Source organism: Paramisgurnus dabryanus, chromosome 6 (genome assembly GCF_030506205.2).
Source record: "Paramisgurnus dabryanus chromosome 6, PD_genome_1.1, whole genome shotgun sequence".
Classification (NCBI taxonomy): domain Eukaryota; kingdom Metazoa; phylum Chordata; class Actinopteri; order Cypriniformes; family Cobitidae; genus Paramisgurnus; species Paramisgurnus dabryanus.
In genome coordinates, this window is record NC_133342.1 from 48,274,344 (window position 1) to 48,292,042 (window position 17,699).

The following is a 17,699-nucleotide window of genomic DNA, read 5'->3' on the forward strand; positions in this document are numbered from 1 at the left end:
AAAGTAGACTTCAGGTGTACACTGCAGTGTAATTTGAGTACATTTGTATGTGGATGTAACTTTCAATATTGCAGTAAAAAAATTGCTGTATTAAAGGGATGGTTCACCAAAAAGGAAAATTCTCTTATCATTTACTCTCTCATGTTGTTACAAACTTTTATACATTTCTTTGTTCTGATGAAAACAAAGGAAGATATTTTAAGGAATGTTTGTAACCCAACCATTCATGAGCCCCATTCACTTCCATAGTTATCAAACATTCATCAAAATATCTTCCTTTGTGTTCATCACAACAAAGAGGCTGTTTACACTTGGCATTAACATGCGTTTACATCGATCGGATCACAAGTGGACGAGAGAGACACATTACGTTTACACCTGGTATTTAAATCCGTCTCTTTTGTCCACTTTCGACCGCATCTGTCCTGAATACTGTGAGGGGGTGGTCTGTGAGACGGTGGGCGAGTCTTTCTGCTGTCATTCAAACCCGAGCGGGAGTAATTATGAGTTTATATGGACGCAAACTAATATTATGTCGGAGTCCACTGCTTGTTTAGCAAGTATACATGCTGCATAGTGTTTTGTACGTTTATATGTTGGAGCTTTCTCTGAATTTTCAGCGCAATTGATGAAATAGGATCGCGCAACTTTCACACGCTTTCAAAACGAAACTACGGAGATCAGCCGCTTTAGTTGTATCAATGAAAGGCTAAAAATAGCGCTGTTCACCGTATGTTTACGCCAAAAGTCAAAAAAAGACGTAAAACTTGTGTTTAATACCTCAGATTAGATAAATGGGCGGAGAGAAGGCGGTCGCGTGTGGCTGTTCGAACGCATTCAACCACATATGCGTTCCGCAACTCCAAAGCGATCCGATCGAAAGTGGTTTCGACTACCTCTGAATGTGGTTGAAAGTGGTCGAAAGTGGACGAGCTCAAAACGTTTTGAACACCGTTTACACCTGGCATTAACGTCGTCCACTTGTGATCCGATCGACGAAAACGCATGTTAATGCCAAGTGTAAACAGCCTCAAAGACATTTATGTAGATTTGTAACAATATGAGAGTGAGAAAATGATGACAGAATTTTCATTTTTGTGTGAACTATCCCTTTAATTATTCATCACATTAGACTTTTGTGCATGTAGCTGTGCATTGGCCCTTTTGTATGATATTTGATGGTGTTTGGGGCAGCTAACCACTATATACTATATCACAGTGTGAACTTACTGCATTCTGTCCAATAGAAGCAAGTAATGCAGATACAACAGGGCAGAACATGAGGTTTAGGGCTTTGAGCAGTGATGACCCCAACGCCTGGTTTGTTTGATTAGTGTGATGGATCAGTACCGGCCCTAGATGTTGTACGATTAACTATGCCTTGGCTATGCTCCACAGATCTTAAAATCTAGCAGTGTTTCAGCTGTAAGCTTAATGCAGAGTCAGTCTAGCCTGGTATAACCAGACTCTCGTACATTCATTTCATTTGTACAGAGAGTCTGGCCACGCTCCATTGGAAAGCGTTACTTCCGTTAAGGAGGGTCCATTGTTGAAGTTTAAAACTATTGGATCTGCCCAGAGTACTCAGGATCTGCCAAAGCCAATCGCTAACGTGAGGTTGTGACGTATATCATGCACCGAAACCGGACGGAAACAACAAGTCAGAATAATCAGACAAACAAAAGTTAGCAAACCTGGTTCTTGCTCCGGCTTTAACTTCTGTATATTCGGCAGTTTTGCAACAACGGCCCGAAAAGCTTTTCTTACGTCTTTCTCCGCTGCCATTACTGAACTACAACTCAAACTGACGCGCAACCTCAACGTCATCGTTCTTAGCCACCCCCATCTGTTCGCTGATTGGTCCTGCAGATTTTTGCAGGAGAAAACGAAACTCTATAGAGAAATCCCAGACGTACTGCTGAAGGGAAATGAAAATTAAGCGGAAGCACGTAGGAGGGCGGAGCCAGGCTAGAGTCAGTCAGGGCTGTAGTCCAACTTCACGACCACAAAGAAATTTCCACATCAACCAACATTTATAGCATATACTCAAATCCCATATCACATTCAGTGTATTACTATACTATTATACCTCACTATATATGAGCTTTTATACAAACTTATGTTTATTGGAAATATATTAAATTCATAACAATAATCTACAAACAAACAAATTAAACTTTAATATGAACAGAAGATACAATATAAGATTTCTTACAATAAAAATATCAAGAGAAGTCAGCTCTACACTACTAGATTATGTTAAAAGATCAAACTAAACCCAAGCTATTATTTAGAAAGAGTAAAGTGAAATCCTCATCATCAGACCTCTGTCTGTAGAGCAGATATACAGTGGGAACTGTAAGGATTCAGTCTCCTGGCATGATTATACCACAGCTGACTTCACTTTGAAGCTGTGTTGTTACAAATAGCGGAAAAGACTGAGATTATTTATGTGTTCAGGATTAACTGCTAGAATTTTCCATGATAAAAAAAATGATTTGGCAGATTTGTGTTGCTCTGTGCCAGTACTGTGAGTTACAGGGAAATATAAACTGAATAATTCTCAATGTAAATCTAGATAAAGAGTCATCCAGAACCTGAATGCTTTCACAATTTTGACAATTATTAATTCTTATACAGCTGTAGGCCAAAAGTTTTGACCAATGATTAATCAAAAATGTTAAATGTAAAGCTGTGAAAGCTTGACACTTCACGCACTCAACAGTCACAGTTTTGCTAACATAGCAGAAGAGAGGTGGGGCAAGGTAGCCTGGTCCAACCAGACTCTCGTACATTCATTTCATTTGTACAGAGAGTCTGGCCACGCTCCATTGCAAAGCGTTACTTCCATTTAGGAGGGTCCTCTGTTGAAGTTTAAAAATATTGGATCTGCGCAGAGTCACTCAGGATCTGCCATACGCAGTCGCTAACATGTGGTCGTGACGTATATCATGCGCCGAAACCGGACTGAAACAACAAGTAGGAATAATCAGACCAACAAAACTTAGCAAACCTGGTTGTATATTCGGCAGCTTTGCAACAACGGACCGAATAGCTTTTCTCACGTCTTTCTCCGCTGCCATTACTGAACTACAACTCAAACTGACGCACAACCTCAAATTCATCATTTTTAGCCACCCCCATCTGTTCGCTGATTGGACCTGCAGATTTTTGCAGGAGAAAACGAAACTCTACAGAGCAGACCCAAAAGTACTGCTGAAGCGAAATGAAAATTAAGCGGAAGCACGTAGGAGGGCGGAGCCAGGCTAGGGGCAAGGTGCTGAGGCTGACATTTTCAAGATGGCAGATGATAACGTTGCAGCAGAAAAAGTATTGTACGCTACATGTTACATTATTAATCCGTTCACTAGTTCAGTTGAATTTTAGCCGCTGTACTTTGTACTTGGTTGTATTGGTTGGAACTAAACAATTGTGAAAAGCACTATATGCATAAAATTTAATTGAAGGTATACTGCTATTGTTAAATTGTAATTGTTTGGCTCAAAATAGGAGAGTGAAAACAAGAAGGAACACACACAATTTTTTAAAAACAAAGTGACTACAATTTGCCATGGATGTGCATCTCCATAAATGAGTCTGATGCGAAACGCATCTCGATGCATAGCCTACAATACGATACATTAAAGATACTTATAAAGAAGCTACGGATGTGATGTGATACGATACGATGCGATTCACCCTTTTACGATGCAGTGCGGTCCGATTCAATGAAAAAATGTGATGCTATGCAATTTAATATGGTACACTCTTAAAACGGTTGTGCTAAAACAACACATTTAATGTGTTGTCCCTGACTAGACGCATCTCTAATGGAACAACGCATTTTGTTTTGTCATTTTTTATTTTAACACAAAATCAACACACAATGACACGTATACTCTGTTAAACTAACACATAATGTGTTAAATAGTATAACAAAACATAATGTAAAAAATTAACACATCCTTTCTTAGAGTCTACAGATAGTTTCCAGACATTGGATTTGTACATGGGCGTCTGAATCATTATAAAACCACTTTAAAGTGATAGTTCACTTTAAAATGAAAATTCTGTCATTATTTACTCATCCTCATGTTGTATTAATTTCTTTTTGCTGATGAACACAAAAGAAGATATTTTGAGAAATGATGGTTAACACACAGCAGTAAGTGACCATAGACTTCCATAGTAGGAATAAAAAATATGATGGAATTTAATGGGCACCGTCAACTGTGTGCTAACCATCATTTATCAAAATATTTTCTTAGTCATTTATCACAATACTTCCAAAATAATTTTTTCCTACTATGGAAGTCTATGGTCACTTACTGCTGTGTGTTTACCATCATTTCTCAAAATATCTTCTTTTGTGTTCATCAGAAAAAAGAAATCAATGCAGGTTAAGAACAACATGAGAATGAGTAAATGATGACAGAATTTTCATTTTAAAGTGAAATATTGCTTTAAAGGCAGGGTCCAATCTGAAAGCCAATGTTGATATCTGAAATCACCTAAACAAACACGCCCATACGCAAATGGAATCTGGACTTTTTTTGATGGACCATGATATAGGGCATGATTCTCAACTCCAGTCCTCGGCCCCCCTCCCAGACAATTTTAGATGTCTCCTTATATGAAACACCTGAATCCACTCATCAGATGTTTGAAATGTTTCCTTAATTAACACACTTACAAGCTGATGATCTGAATCAGGTGTTATATATATGGAGACAGTTTCAGTTTCCCCTGAGACAGGAGAAATACAGATTTCAGTGTTGCACTTCCTTCTTTCAGTGTTTTCAGTTTTAAGCTGATGCACCGAGCAAATTGGGGAATCTTCTTAGCCACAAACAACTTACTATGCCGTTTTTATAAAGTGCAAGCGACCTTTGCCTGTGGAGACATTAAGGCTTCCATCAGACAATGATTGAGGTCATATTTAGCAAAGGAGATACAATTATATAAGAAAACACAATGTTTAAATTGAGTTGTTTGATTTTCTGTTTGTGCCTCTATCACATTTATTGTGCTTGTATTGTGCCTCTAGCAAACCGTTTGCACTTCCAGTTAGTAAAAGTCGTTAAGTGATCTATTTGGAACGATACTACTTTTCTAAAATTCACACACTAGATGTTTGGGTATATAGTGCATATTTTTAGTCCTTAGTGTATAGTATGCATTTGGGACACACGTTCGGTTATGCTGACTGAGTTAGAAAAACAGACTGGAAGCTTTAAAAGGAGGGTGGTGCTTGAAATCCGTTTTTTAATCTGTTATTCATGGGTTGGGGTTATCATTGCTTTACAGAAAAGGGGATTTACAGGCAAGGCTGCTTCTAAGATTGCACCAAAAAAGAACTTCTAGGAGAGAGGTTCAGTTGATATGAAAAAGAATTCAGTAAGTGTCAGGACCGTTCTCATTCCTTGCGGTGTCCTGTGTGTGTGTCTGGGTGTATATCAGTGCCATGCCTGTCTAGTTTTGGTTGCTGCGCAACCTCTAGGTTGGCAGTGCCTTCTGATTACTTACACCTGTGGCTTATTACCGATGCCTTTTTATGCGCTACGTGTCTGCTGCTGTTTGTCAGATTGTTGTTTGGCTTACCAGTGTGTTGTTCTGTTTCCTAGTGCTGCTTGCACCTCAAAGCTCGATTCCTGTCTGGTGGGTTATGTTTGTCATCGTCTAAAGAGCCTGTTCTGATGTGTGGATTGCTGCCTAAATCCAATTTCTATGTTTATTACAAATAAACTTTCCTAACTCGCATTTGAATTAAATGCTTCTGGTCTCTTTTTTTGGTCACCACCCCGACATAACAATCCGACCAATGAAGGATCCATCGAGTTTTGAGAATTTACGAGACAGATAATAACCTTCAAATGGACGACAAGAGGAGCAGATGTTCATCACAGGTCGAGCTGTCCAAGCACTAGTTACTCAAGTGACTCAAGTGTCAGAACTCACTTCTCAACTATTTCATTTAAAAAGCTGAATCTGCTGCTGCTTCAAGTAAGGGAATCTACATAATTTGTGGAGATTTTCCCATTCAAAAGTGTTGCCATTGTCCTTATAGTTGGTGCGATGGATTGTACTCCTTTCGTGTACCTCTACAGACTGTCAATTTCAATGGCAATCGGGATGTTCTGACCACCTATTCTTCTTTATCTCTTCCAGGGAGTGCCATAAACTCCATAGGAATGCCTATCTTCACTGTAGTTGTCCTCAGTAATGCAGACATCCTGTTTATCCTACTAACAGCCTACCTCTCCTAGATGGGACTATCCAGAATCTACGCTGTCAGAGGTTGCAGGCCCCCAAAATTCAGCATGGTCGACTTCAGGGGCCCTCAGGCTGGAGCCCCAATTCCCACAGCTCTGTGAGCTTCACAGTCCAGCATCAGATGTAGGGCCCCAAAATCGGGCAAGCACATTTCGTCCCTGGCCCCTGAGAAGGTGTAGAGAGTTCCGTGTTTCCCCTCAGTTTAAGTGATTAATTGGCCCGGAAAGACATGAACTGCCTATATTTTCAGGTGGCAGATGGGATGTTTACATTCCAGGGTTAAAGGTCGCAGGGGCCACTTTCGGGGGCCCTGGGTAGGGTCCTCAAGTCCTGTGGCTCTAGATGCTTCCCCATTCAAATACTTTAGCGTTAGGGCCCCAGGCCCCGATACTGCACTTGTATTTCTCGTCAAGGGCCCCTGACACCACCTCCAAAGTTCAGCGGCTCCTCAGCTTTGTTAAGCATTCGACTGGATCTAAAAGACAGGAACAGTCTATATTTTTAGGTGGGAACTGGACACGTCATATCTCATGGGTCAAAGGTCACAGGGCCTCTAAATTTGACACGGTGAGATCCCAGGGGACCCTGAATAGATGTCTGAAGTTTCATTTCTATACCTCTTTCTTAAGTATGATTTTTTTGTGTTTTATGCATAAAATCAAATTTTAGCAAATCTACCATTCAGAAGGATCTTGAGGTCTTTGTGAGCAAGAGGCCAGCATGAGATATTTCTTTGTAAAACTCTACATTTTTTGGCCTCGCTCCCAGGAAGCTGTCCACAAGATTTGACAATTAGGCCACAATTCATTTGAATGACAAGCAAACAGGTGACAAACAGGAAGATCGCACACATCTCAATTCTCACAAGTGCGTTTTGTGTTCTCGTGACCTTCTGAGTTCGTTCATTCAAGGCCATCTGGCAAGACCAAGCTCCAAGGATTCCTCCATGTGGCATGAACAAAAGATAGAGGCTGTGCACAGGTGCTGTCTAATAAAGTCTGTGGCTGATTGAGGCTAATTAGTTGAAGGTGTGGTGAACTGCATGGGGGACTGAGAGGGAAAAGGGGAATGGCAACTGCAGGAGAGAGAGGAAAACTTCCAAACACCAATTATATCTTATTTAGGGTTGGGTATTGAAACTCGGTGCCAATAGGGAACCGGTTCTAACGTAAACGGTAGTAACCAGACCGAATACCAATGAAAAATTTGGTGCCTGATTTCGGTTCCTGACTTTTCTTTACCGCCACCTGGTGTTCCGGCGTCAACTTGCGTGACTCATTGCCGCTACTCAGCCCACGTTGTTGCGACTCAGAGTGTCACGGCTCGGGGCGGACCCAAGATAGCTAAAGGGCCACGCCCCTCTCTAAGTTCCACCTCAAGGAGGTTCCCAAGACCACCCCAATGACCAGACAGACGAGTATACTACAATTAAAATGTATCTTTATATGTACCCTCGGAGGCTCTTCGTGGGCCGCATTGCCAACTCACATGGCCGGCGGTCCCACAACGGTTGCAAATCGGTCTCCCCTGCTCGTCCCACTCGAACCTGGGCCGATTAGCCTGGTAGGGCCGTCTCATCGCGTCTCGGCCTCATTTGGAGTACACCCGTTCTCGAGGGGCGGGTCTCTCTTCTCTCCCTCCCGGCCCGAGGCGTAGCTCTCCTACCAGGGTTTTCGTCAATTCAGCCATATGGTCCCGCACATCCTTCAGAAGTTCCATTTTCAATGTTTGTTTCCAGTCCAGTACTTCGAGGGCCGTCACCGCAGGGCCACTCACTGCTGCACATACGGGGCCTCCTTCATTTCAGCTTGGTCGCCTTCCAGGGCCATTGCTTCCTTCTTCAGATCGTCGAACGTGAGTTCGGGGTCTCTTCGGAATTGCACCCTTAGGTTCTGACGTACGGGGCCCTCTCTTAGCCCTAGCAGAAACTGATCTCTCAACAGGGTTTCCTCGTCCCCCAACCCATGGTCTCGCCACTTCTGCAGGCGAGCGTACTGCTCGCGAAGTTTCAGGGCGAAGGCTCGGATGGACTGGTGGGGGCCCTGTTTACAGTTGAAAAACTGCGCCCGTAAGACGGCTACAGGGGTGGTATCACCGTACTGGTCGGCGAGGAATTGGAATATGGACTGGGCGGTGGCCCGAACGGCTTCGGGGGCGGCTTGTACTTCACGCCAAGCCTCTCCTTCTAATGAGTTCACCACAAATTGCTGTTGCTGGATGGCACTCAGCCCCTGGAGGCCAGCCAGGTACTCAATCTGGGCCCTCCACTCTGGCAGGCGGACCTCGGACTCGGCTCCGCCATACTTCTGCACCCAGGGGTTCCCTAGGAATACGGGCATGGCACGGAGTGGGGCTTCAGGCCTCTCGGGCACGACACGGGGTGGGGCTTCGGACAACTCGTCGTCGGCCATTGGAGGGCCTTGGTCGCTCAACTCGAGGTGGAGCCCTGCCGACTACGCCAAATCTGTCACGGCTCGGGGCGGACCCAAGATAGCTAAAGGGCCACGCCCCTCTCTAAGTTCCACCTCGAGAAGGTTCCCAAGACCACCCCAATGACCAGACAGACGAGTATACTACAATTAAAATGTATCTTTATTTAAATATTTAAAAGAAGGGGGTAAAGGGGAAGGGCAGTTTAAAACAATCTTATTCTCGCCTCCAGGACGAGTTGGACCACGGAGCGGGGGCTAGGAATCTTTTTCAGAGGTTTTCTTCAATCCGTGGCGCCCTTCGCTTCTTCCTGGAGGCAAAACCGAGAGAACACAATTAATGGCTTGGTCCAGTACTGGGTCGCTACTTGCCTGATGTCTTCGTCTCTTTCTCTCCCTCTCGCCCTTAGGTCCCTCCGTTGAAACCTCGCTAGACACTTGGGTGTCTTCCACGTTCCACAGAGGCGAGGCAGTGACCAAAGGTGAGTATTCGCACTACTGAGGCCGTTCGCCCTTCACCAAGAGGTTACTGTAAGCAAAGGTAGGTTACACACCACACAAGTAAGTCACCCACAAGGCTCGGCTTTTCATGCATATCAGGGCGTACAACAGAGCAAAGGTGAGTGGTTCGCACTACTGACACCGTTCGTTTCCTCTTCGGGGCGTTGCTGTAAGCAAAGGTAGGTCACACACTACACAGGTAAGTTACTCACAAGACTTGGGCTTTTCATTCACTTCAGGGGATACGTTGGAGCAGAGGTAAGAGGTTCTCACTACTGACACTGTTCGTTCCTCTTCGGGGCGTTGCTGTAAGCAAAGGTAGGTCACACACTACACAGGTAAGTTACTCACAAGACTAAGGCTTTTCATTCACTTCAGGGCATACGTTGGAGCAGAGTTAAGAGGTTCTCACTACTGACACTGTTCGTTCCTCTTCGGGGCGTTGCTGTTAGCAAAGGTAGGTCACACACTACACAGGTAAGTTACTCACAAGACTTAGGCTTTTCTTTCACTTCAGGGCATACGTTGGCGCAGAGGTAAGAGGTTCTCACTACTGAGACTGTTCGTTCCTCTTCAGGGCGTTGCTGTAAGCAAAGGTAGGTCACACAATACACAGGTAAGTTACTCACAAGACTTGGGCTTTTCATTCGCTTCAGGGCATACGTTGGAACAGAGGTAAGAGGTTCTCACTACTGACACTGTTCGTTCCTCTTCAGGGCGTTGCTGTAAGCAAAGGTAGGTCACACATTACACAGGTAAGTTACTCACAAAACTGGGGCTTTTCCTTCACGTTTCTCCAGGCAGCGGGCCTTTACAACAACGGCTGCACAACGTATACCTTCACCCGTCCGCCAGAGCTTCGTAGGTGTCGTGGGGACTGATGGGTCGGGCGACGCGGAGCCGAACGCTTCCCTAGCTCCCCCTCCTTGTCGATGACAGGGGTCTTCAGCTGGGGCGAACTCTCGACGAGGCTCCGCGCACACAAAAGGTTTTCCTTACCAGACCAAATCACAGCTACGACCCTCAGTCCGTACAGTGTACTTTGGCCGTTGCTCACTCCGATCTACAGCTGGGCTACACCACTGTCTGCTTCCCGGGTTGGCGCGGGCTCTCGCCAACACACAGGGGATTTAGGTTTTAATTGCCTCCTCTCCTGCGGCTCAGGCCTCAACGTGCCGTTCACTTCTCACGATCTGCACGGGGCCAGGGCGGCTTCTGTTACTACAAGCACAGCACACACACAGCAAGCTTTAGTGAAAACACACACGATGAAAGTTCAACTCACCCACAGCACTCTACACACACTCCGCGTGAATTTAGGACTCGGCCGGCTGGGCCTAGGCTCCTCGTGAGGCTGGTTGGGCGTTGTTCTTGCCACAGAGAGAAAAGGGTTAGCACGTAAATATGATCAGCAAAACCCCTGTATGTTTCCTGGTTACCTCTTCGGCTCACCTACGTTTCTTTTACCCGCAGGGCCAGAGCTACGAGTGATGGAGGGTTTCCCCAGCGGATCTCCCGGATCGTGTTCCACGATAATTACACGGCGCGCCCACGTTTTCCTTTGTGGTGGGGCCGGTAACCTTCAACACACTCACAAAACACACCAGGTAACTCTTCTTCTGAATAGTTTATAATCACACTTCAATTATTACTCACACTTCGTGGTCAGCATATCTCTGCATTAATGCATCCGATGACTCCGTGTTCAGCCCTCTCAACAGTCAAATACCACAATATCCTCTTCGCCCAGTCGTCTCCAACCTCTTATCTTCCCTAAGGGATTGATATAAACCAACACAGCAGATCTGCACAGCAGCAACGAAGCGCACCCAAAAGCACTCACAAAGCACACCATTTGATGCATTCAAAGGTCTTTGTATACTCAGCCTTCTCTCCTTGTCGACCTATCAGCAATCGCTGTGTTAATCGCCCTCACCTGTACGTAATCGGGCTTGATTTGTTAATAGGGGAAACCCCGGAAATTCCGGTGTTCGGAGTCAGTCGTCCGGGCGGAACCCGTCTTCCACACTTTTGGTTCCGCCCTCACAAATCGTCACCTGGTGACACGAGGATTAATAAAGATGCCGAAGTCAAAACGCTCCAAAGTTTGGCTGCATTTCACGTGTCATGGAGACTCTGCAACTTTCAACAAATGCCTTAAAAGAATAGCATGCAAGGGAGGTAACACTTCGAATTTGATGAAACATCTGACGAGACATAGAGTGTACTTAAAAGCCGAACAATGCTCCGTGTTTGACAACCTAAGAGACGCAGAACCAAGCCCGTCAACAGCAGCAGCTAGTGTTGACCTCGCACATGAACAAACTGAAGAGAATCCCAGCTCTGCCAGTGTGTTGGTGGACACAGGTGATGATAATAGCAGCTGTTCTGCTCTAACACGAGGCTATACTGTATGTGTGTGTGTGTTATATATTTCTGAGTGCTCAAGATTGTTCTCTGCTTCGTGTAAAAGTCATAATATGTGAAGATAAAATGTTGATCTTAACATTTTGAGTGTTTTACATCAGTATTAAACAGAATATGCTAGTAGTAATAACCTGAAGAGGTATTATATATACAATTTTTATAGTAATATTTTATAGTAATATCTTTCTTTCTATTTTTTTTTTCAAGTTACAATGACCCCTTTCATCATGGCTAAGAAGGCTGTACTTAATATATGACAATTATGCATAAGTAGGCTAAAAATGACTTGTCCACTGATAGCCTACATTGGCCACTTCAAATAAGTTTTGTGCAAAAAAAATATTTTTTATTTTATTTTTCATACATCTCTTCCTTACAAATACCTTTATGGTAGCATGTGCCAGTGAAGGCCTCGTGCAGCAGTTATTTTTACATTGTGAAATCTGTTCGGGAACCATCTAGAGCCCTGGATCTCAGGGCCCAGACTGAAGGGCCCTCAGCAGTAGGCCGTTCCAAATTTCTGCAACCTCTGATCCCCAAGTTCTAGAGCATGCCATCTGTCACCTAAAGCTGTTTATGTCTTTCGGGTCAATTAACCACTTAACGAAGCCCAGGGGCTGCAGAACTTCGGACGCGGTTTCTGGGGCCTGCGGCAAGATGTATTTGTGCGATTTTGGGGCCCTGTGCCTAACACTGCTGTTTTTGTACAAGGAAGCGCATGGAGCCAGGGGACGAGGCTTAGGGGATGCTGAACTCCTGGGGATGTTGTAAAAGAAGACGAATCTGTCTAACATGCCTTGACCTGAAGGAAGCGTTAAGTAAGTCTCCAGCTGCTTCTCTCTCTCTGCATTGTCCCTATGACTGTGCCAGATTTATTGCCAGGTAATGCTCAGCACAAAGGCAGGGTTTATTCACTTTCCCTTAAGAAAGTGGAGGCTATGGAGAAATATATTTTGGATTTTCTAGCATCCAAAATCATTTGTCCTTCCTCTCCCAAAGGCGCGTGTTTTTTCTTTGTGGAAAAGAAAAATGTGTCGCTGTGTCCATGCATTGACTATCGAGGGCACCACTGTGCATATTTTTCACACCGACTGTCACCTGCCGAGCTTAATTATGACATTGGTCACCAACAGCTCCCTATTACCAATCTTTTCTTGGAACAATGGCTACATTGGTTGAAGGGTTCAGGGTTCGCTTCAATGTCTGGACGGATCATAGTTGTAAGTTTCCTAATCGTACCACCGCTGGGTTTATCCAATCGCTGTGTGTCTTGAGACCCTGATTACAGATTTTGTAAGATTTCGTCACTGCGCTACCCTAGTACCAGGGGAACATGGCTATTTTGACCGGGGTGACCAATTCTCGAAGACAGCTAATTTTTATCCCTCTACACAAATTACCCTCGGCCAGCATCCATGGCCTCCCGACTGACGTGGCCTCTGACCAATTTTGGAAAGAGTTTTGTCATTTGTTGGGGGTTATGGTTAGCCTGTTGGGTACTGAGAGGGCCAATTAAGATTTAGAGGGCATGTTACGGTGTCTGGTTTCACAAAACCTCTCCTCACGCCTTTGTTCAGAGGTGTCGTTTCACTTCAAGAAGAGCCAAATTGACTCTCCTCCAGGTGGACTCCCGCACCAGAGCTCAAGCTGATCGGCACTGGCGGAGGCCTCCCGTTTACATTGTTGGTGAAAAAGTGTGGCTTTCATCTAAGAACATTTCTCTCTGATCCATCTGTAATAAACTTGCTCCTAAATAATTGGCCAGTTTTCTGTCTCTAAAACTATTAGTCCAGGGACAGTCCACCTCAAACTGCCTCCAGCGTACAGAAGGATCCATCCTGCCTTTCATGTTTCTGAAAATGTATATTCCTGTCATTTTTAAAACTTTTGGCCATCTTTATTTAGCTTATTTCTACACTCAAAAAAATAAAATAGCTCATTGTCTTAACATGATTCAGTCATTGACGGTGGTTCCACATGATTGTCTCAACATGAAATTAACATGTAAGCTCTACTCAATTACTTTATGTAAATAGAACATGACTGAATTATGTTTACTTAACCCTTGTGCCTTGTTCCAATTCACTACCCTTTCGTGTTGTTAGCGGCCAAAAATGGCCACTAAATTAAACGGCTGTAAAAATGTATCAGATTAATATTTTTTTCAAATTTTTTTGCATAAATCTGTTAATCAACCTCAGTACTGATCAAAACTACCAAATGTTTCCTTTAATTGCCAAGCTCATAAGTGATGCCACTGACTTGAGAAAAAAAAAAACTCAAAATCACTGATTTTCAATATAAAAGTGATTGTGGACTGGATTTATACTCCATATAACTCAATGTACAATCCAGAATTTAAGCTCTGTTTTTTTGCACAGGCTACTAAAGGGTTAATGGTGCCACATGGTGATCGACAGTAAAAATGACACATTTTACCTCTTTGCAAAAGGTAAAACCACCAAGAATCAAGAATGCATGGTAATAAGGTGTCATGGCTCTGCAATCAAAAAATGTTATTATAATGGAAGTCAATGGGGAAAAAATGGCCACAAACAATAAATGAGGGAGAAAAAAATTAAAGCTGATGCTGCACAAAAACTAAAAATGCATCAAAGCCAGTGTTTTTACCAATCTTTGACATGCCCTAGACTGTAAAAAAGGTAAAGGAAAATCCAGTCCACATTCACTTTTCATATTGAAATTTTGTGTGTTTTTTTTCCCCAAATCAGTGACACTACTTATAAACTTGGCAATGAAAGAGTTAAAATCATGGAATTTTTGCAAACATTTGGTAGTTTTTATTAACAGATTTACGCAAAAAAAATGTGAAAAAAATTCGTCCGATAAATTTTTACAGCAGTTTAATTTAGTGGCCTTTTTTGGACGCTAACAACACGTAAGGGTAGTAAATTTGCCCACGGTATATTGTTACGTTTTTGCAAAATTTCAAAGCATTTTCTTAAATTGTGTGTAAATATAAGATTTGTCACCAAAAATCATTCAATTTGCTGAAACACAGAGAAAGTTGTGGCCAAATTAAGACAAAAAAATTGCCAAAAATGGCCCCAACAACACATAAGGGTTAACATGATAAAAAACAAATAGTTAATGTAGACAACATGACTGAATCATGTAAACCCAACAAGATTTTCAAATAAAAACAATTTGTTTTCTTCAATCCAGTGATTCAATTCCCTTCAGTGATGAATTCCAACAAAAGTAAACCTCTGGAGAGACATAAAGTCACCCAACAGCAATGTAAAAGACTGAAAGCATGATGAGCCCCATAAAAGATGTTCTTAAAAATCAGGGTTATTCCATCAAATAATCACTTCTGTTCCTAAAATACAGATAAAAACATGTATTGTTGAAAAATGAATAGATCTGAATAGATCTGAAAATACTTTTTGTTTTCACATCTTTTTGTTAGTTTGTCGGGTTTCAATATTAGTAAATAAATGCAGGAATTTGGCAGAAATGTTTTATGTAGTTGACAGAATAACAGAAAAATTATCATTTACCTTACACACTTGTACAATACACTATTACTATGGTGGAAACTACTAACTGTGGAATTCATTATAAATCATTAAACTCTTAAAATTTATAACCAGAAATAAGTAAACATTATAATGCATTGTAACTATATGTTACAAGTATTTATTAGACGATACAAAATATAAAGGTGTTTATAAGGCGTTATGTCTGTATTATAATGTGTTAAAAATGCCACTATGATAAATTATAAAAACAAACCTCATAAAAAAATTTGATACACAGGTTTGTTTGATGGACTTATTAATATAATGGACTTATTGTTCTCGCTGTTGTTGTATATTAATTTATGTGTATTTTGCAAAAACACCTTTTTATACAGAACAGTAAGCCTCTTTATATCTGTATTTACATGTACCTATTAAAGCTGCTTTGCTACATAATAACTGTGCAAATGATTGTCTGTAAGATTGTATTGAGTTTCTAAAGAAATCAATAAATAATTGTTTATATCTACATCAATTATAAATCATTTCAAGAACCTCACATACTAAGAAATGGATTAGCAGTAATTTGAGCAGAAGATGTTTTTAAGAGCGAGAGGGAAATCTGAAAGACCTCAGTGGAATGTTACAGGATTTACTATAAATCCTGCTTTCAAAGTCTAAATGTGTAAAACTGTATAGGATCAAGTGTAAAAACCTTGAACTTTCTTCATTTGACCTGTTGTGACGGTCTTCATAGTAACACTTTAACATTTGACAATATAGCTTAAAACATGTTTTCTACTACAGCAGTGATTGAAGCTATGCTCCACAGATCTTGAATTGCAGCAGTGTTTCAACAGTATGAGCTCAAGCCAGAGGCAGTCAGTACTCCAACCCCAAAACCACAAAGACATTTCCACATTTATAACGTGTAGACTCTAACTATAAACCAAATACCATCACATTCAGTGTTTACTTGTAATATATTGAACTGATAACCGTAATCTATGAACAAACTAATTAAACTGAATAAAAACTTAAACAGAAGATTGTAAATGAGTAAAACAGAAGATACAGTAAGATTTCTGACAATAAAATATTAAGAGAAGTCAGCTCTACTCTACATGTTAAAGAGAAAAATAAACCCAAGCAACATGAAATCATCATCAGACACTTACCTCCGTCTGTAGAGCAGATCCTCGTATGAAGAGAAACTTTGGGTTTTTAATGTCTGATGATGTGTGTGGATATGAGAGAGGTTGGGCTATATATGTCAAGTCCTGCCCTCAGTCACATTTAGCATGAAGATTTACTTCATTTTCAGAATGTATATCATAATTTATTTGTAACAGGAGATTTTGCAATACAATATTTGTTTGCACTCTCCAGACTGACTTACCTACTCAACCAGGCATACAGTTAACTTCAAAAAGTTGTGTTATTAGACCTGGATATGAAATGTTTCAGTGAACTTAAACATCATCGTACCCTGCCACATGTTGGCTCTGTATATCTGCTGTTTCACTAACTGCTGTTTCAAAAGACTACACTTATTTTCTAGATGCTTTAAAATGTTTTTATCATGGTTAAAACAATAATCCCATCTTCATCTATTTCCCCATGAGCTTTAATCCTACAAGACGTTTTGAAAGGCTTTATTAAGTTTTTATGATAATAAATACTTTTTAAAAACATCTAATATATTTTTTATTTAATATAATTGTTTTTTTAGGGAACCTATGGTCCGATTCACGTTTTTACATTTCCTTTGGTGTGTAAGTGTCACGGTGTGGTAACACCGAAAAAGGGAAAATAACAGAAGACGAACCCAAACGCAAGGATGTACCAAAATATAACTATGTATTTATTAAAACAAAACATAAACACCCACGTGGGGGTAAAACAGAAGATGAAACTAAACCCTGTGATGAAACACAAACTTAAACACGGGAAAACAGGAACAGGTTTCAAAACACACGAAGCACATGAACACTGAGTTTTTCACAACGAACGCGCACACGACAGAGAACAAGAGGGCATTATAAAGACACCACATCAATGGGGAACAGGTGAACATAATTAATTACGTAAGACACAAGTACATAAGGGAGCAGGGTAAAAGTGACAAGACACTGGGAACACGTGACACAGATACATAATGTGAAAAACCACAATGCTGCCATGACCTTGCCCTCAGAACATAGACCTGAACCTATACTAAGGTCTGGCAAGATCACGACAGCGACAAGACACTGGGAACATGTGGAAGCCACACACACAATATGACTCCACATGTCCCCCACACAGAACGTCTCGGTTACGGATGTAACCCTCGTTCCCTGAAGGAGGGAACGGAGACGTCACGTCGTGACCGATGAATTGGGAACTCGCTTAGAGGGACCAGTCTGCTTCGAATACTACTAAAACGCCAATGAACTTGGCATTGAGATATTTGCATAATGCTGGCGCCGCCCCGCCAGGTGCGTATATAAGCAGCAGGTGCAAATAGGGAAATTAGCTTCTTTTTCGCTGAGAAAGCCGGAAAGTGTGACCGGCCGTAACAGCAGGTGGCAGCACCTGTGGC

General features: G+C 42.0%; 1 protein-coding gene across 1 annotated transcript in view; it reads right to left on the minus strand.

Annotated features, from left to right (window-relative positions):
• The window catches only part of angptl1b (angiopoietin-like 1b), a 37,476-nt gene extending 21,138 nt beyond the window's left edge, over positions 1 to 16,338 (minus strand). The window contains exon 1 of the mRNA XM_065272932.1: positions 16,294 to 16,338. The gene's annotated coding sequence lies outside the window, so the exon portion shown is untranslated. The remainder of the gene's footprint in view (positions 1 to 16,293) is intronic.
• Positions 16,339 to 17,699: the final 1,361 nt, after the last annotated feature.